The 3,974-nt window shown below is 32.6% G+C and overlaps 1 long non-coding RNA gene across 2 annotated transcripts; it reads left to right on the top strand.

Moving 5' to 3' along the window:
* The first annotated feature begins 1,331 nt into the window (after nucleotides 1-1,331).
* Nucleotides 1,332-2,866, top strand: LOC126760196 (uncharacterized). Of its 2 annotated transcripts, XR_007667155.1 has the most exons (4): nucleotides 1,332-1,872; nucleotides 1,966-2,223; nucleotides 2,277-2,468; nucleotides 2,519-2,866. It is a non-coding gene; the product is annotated as an uncharacterized LOC126760196 (long non-coding RNA). The 2 variants fall into 2 exon arrangements; XR_007667154.1 differs by lacking the exon at nucleotides 1,332-1,872 and having other exon boundaries at nucleotides 1,879-2,223.
* The last annotated feature ends 1,108 nt before the right edge of the window (nucleotides 2,867-3,974 follow it).

Genomic DNA, 3,974 nt, shown 5'->3' on the forward strand with positions numbered 1-3,974 from the left:
CGAAAAAAAAAAAAGATTTGATGAAACATCAGAAGAAGTTATTACAATGACTGCGAGTGAAAGTTTCAGAGTTAACACGTTTCTCGTCCTCGTAGATAGACTGGTGACCGAGTTAGAAAAACGGCAAAACGCCTACAACGATTTTAACGAGAAGTTTTCATTTCTAACCAAAATGAGTGAGTTGACACCCACGACCCTGACGGAAAAAGCTCTTTCCTTGAAAAAAATATATCCCAATGATTTAGAAACTGATTTAGTTCAGGAATGCGTACACTTTCAATGTCACATTTCTTCTGAAAGAATTTTGATAAAACCAGATTCTGGATCATTGAAAAGTCTATCTTTGTTTCTACAAAAACAGAATTTGGAGAACATTTATCCAAACTTGGATATAGCACTTCGTATGGCTCTATGTACACCAGTGACAAATTGTTCAGGTGAGAGAAGCTTTTCTTGCTTAAAGCGAGTAAAAAACTATCTACGATCTACTTTAAGTCAAGAAAAGCTTAACGCCTTATCTCTTTTGTGCATAGAGTCAGAACTAATGAACAAGATCTCATACGACGATATAATTCATAATTTTGCGAATTTAAAATCTCGCAAAAAGTTAATGTAAAACTTAATTGATCTCATTGTCACTATTAACCTGATTGTTAACAGATTATTTAATAGATATTGTTCGTGTTGTTTTTATATTGTAAGTGGAATAAAAAATATTTAACAATTAAACGTTTACCGACTACACATTATTTTATATGTATAAGCTGTGCTTTTATATAGTGTTGTACACTAAACACTCTTCACTAAATCGTGGGTTGTAAAAATAATCTAGAAACTGACACAACTATTCCCTAGTTCAAAATCATCCTAATAACGAAAAAAAACGATGTAATGAGGACGATAGAGGACAAATCATAATGTTGCAATTTCATTAACACAATAAATGTAATTAATAATGATTGTGAACTAAACTAGCGCATGAGGTCAATAGGCGCGGCAAAAATTGAATAGCCTACTGGCGGCAAATTTCTAAATCCGCCACTGCGTATGTATATGTATAAGCTGAAGCAGTATGAGGAAATGTATTCAAAATAAACCATATATTTGAGTATAGACTCAGTTCTTCTAATTATGCCGCAGCATCTTTAAAATTCCAATGATTCCACCAGCGCAAACATAATTTATTTTTTATTTGCTTTCTTTAATACCAACATTTCAAAAGTACGGTTTTGAGATTTGTGAGGAAATGTATTCAAAATAAACCATATATTTGTATAGACTTCTAATTATGCCGACTAAAATTAGGCAAACATAATTTATTTTTTATTTGCTTTCTTTAATACCAACATTTCAAAAGTACGGTCAGTGAGATTTTGTTTGCCATCGATTGACAATTCCAAAAATAGTACTCACCTAAATATTGCATTACAGTTACTCAAATGGGAGTACTCACTTAAATATTGCATTTCAATAACTCCAACTTAGTAACATTAGTTCAATTTTACAAATAAACTTACAAACTAACACTTAACTTATGCATGCTTACGTATCGTCGGCTTAGCTTTTCCTTATAAGCTAGAGATATTGCACATATGTATGTACCTTTGCTAGCATAAGTACTCATTAGAATTTTGCCACTTTGTTTTGTAACTCTTTTGCTTGAATGTACTTACAGTGGGGAGCAAAACCGAGAACATATTTGCTTTCTTGAGGTATTAGCATTGATTTTCATGATACAATTTTCTCGATAGGTTTTTTGAAAGTTTGATGTTGACTCTTTATTATACTAGTATTGAATGGACTATAAAACTGCATACCCAAAAATATTATAAATGCTCTTATTAAAGCCTTTGAAATTTGTACGAAAATTTTGTAAGTTGTCATAAATTTTGTATACAGTTTTAAACTGTAATTCATATGATATTTTTAAGAAGATGAACTACATTTTTATAAAAATCTATCCAGAAAATTGTATCGTGAAAAAAAATGCTAATGTCTCAAAAAGGCAAACATGCGTTCCTTTCTGCTCCCCAGTGTGCATTTGAACATTCACACAAACATATGTACTACATAATAACTAACTCGCTTTACTACTGAGCTCCGTTGTAATTTTAAGAGTGCCAAATTAAGTAGCAAGACACCAAGAAATCACGTTTTAATTCATAAAGAAGGGTGTGAGTTTAACTAGCAAAAGGAGAACATTAATTGTGAACTATTGTACTTGTGAGTATTAAACATAATTGTTGTTAACTTTTAATAATAAAATTTATTTTTAGGTCTAAATGTCTGTTCATGTTTTCGAAACCGATTTTTCTGCAGACGACAGTATTGAAGATCTGGACTTTAATACTACTGGAAGTAAACGAAAGAGTTCATTAAGTGCGAAATCAGGACCGGCCCTAAAAAAAGTCCGTGTGAATTCACAAAAAATTATTTTCAAAGAAGAATTTTACACAGAAGTGGAAAAAGTTAGTTTTTAAATTAAAGCACACTATGAATTTATAATTTTTATTGTTAGATTTCCGACAAGACAACTTGTGCTAAGTGCGTTGCATGTCATCGAGTGATTAGAGGAAGCGGTGAAGTGACTTCAAATTTCATCAAACATTTGCAAGTCAAGCATAGTGAATGTTTTAAAACATACAAAAGTTATAAAACAGGTAGCCCTTTTGGCGGTAACATGCAATCTGAGTTCGATGGTAAACTGTTACATGCAATGATTGATTGTTCATTGCCCCTTTCCATTCTGGAAGAAAAATCCTTTATAGATCTTTTTCAAAGTACAGGTATGAAGGTGATGTGTCAGAATGTTTTCAATGCAAATTTTTCAAAACGAAATGTAAATATAAAATGATGAGCTTTCAAATTTTTTTAAAAATAATCGAAAATAATCAAAAATAATCCTTGAAAGTAGCCAATTACTTTTTTGATTACTTTTGATTATTTTTGATTGTTTTCTCGTAATCCTAACTAATCTTAATTATTTTTGGATTATTTGTAATCATAATTAATTAATAATCAGGAATTGTTAAAAAGAGAATTATGTAATCAATACCATTCCTTTTCAAATTTAATCTAATTGATTACTAATCGTAATCCAAATTTAACAGCAATGCTTGTAGGTAGGTAGATAAAGGGGGGGCGGCGGAACATCCTTGGCCCCGGGCGCCCTTGTTGGTGTAAAGTTTAACTCAAAAGAAGCTTGTCAAAGTGGCTGTCCCAGTCCTTCGCAAATAAGGAAGGGGGCTTCTACGAGGGGGGCATTCTGAAGTTGCCGTCTAGATGGAAACAGATCAACGAACGAAACGCAGCACATTTGAAATAAATCCGATTGAGAATAGAAGAACAAGACTTACACGTAGGCTAAATGTATTCATATTCATCCCTTCATAGAGAAAATTATCCCCCAGACATGCTCCTTTGGAAAAATTTCCTCTTTGCAACACATTTTTGGCATGAATTAATATTTCCTGCATCCTTTTCTTCCAAGTACTTATATAAAGCCAAAAATGTGAGAAAAAATGAATTTGGTTTACATACACTGCACTTCACTGGCATAATTAAGGCGGCGTGCATTGGACGTACTTGAACAGGTACCAAAGGTATCATTCCCGTATAATCTAAGCATGAAACGAAATATCGGGTGATTTTTTAAGAGCTTGATAACTTTTTTTAAAAAAAAAACGCATAAAATTTGCAAAATCTCATCGGTTCTTTATTTGAAACGTTAGATTGGTTCATGACATTTACTTTTTGAAGATAATTTCATTTAAATGTTGACTCATGTGGTTTCAACAAGATGGCGCTACATGCCACACAGCTCGCGATTCTATGGCCATTTTGAGGGAAAACTTCGGAGAACAATTCATCTCAAGAAATGGACCCGTAAGTTGGCCACCAAGATCATGCGATTTAACGCCTTTAGACTATTTTTTGTGGGGCTACGTCAAGTCTAAAGTCTACAGAAATAAGCC

Source organism: Bactrocera neohumeralis, chromosome 5 (assembly GCF_024586455.1).
Source record: "Bactrocera neohumeralis isolate Rockhampton chromosome 5, APGP_CSIRO_Bneo_wtdbg2-racon-allhic-juicebox.fasta_v2, whole genome shotgun sequence".
NCBI lineage: Eukaryota > Metazoa > Arthropoda > Insecta > Diptera > Tephritidae > Bactrocera > Bactrocera neohumeralis.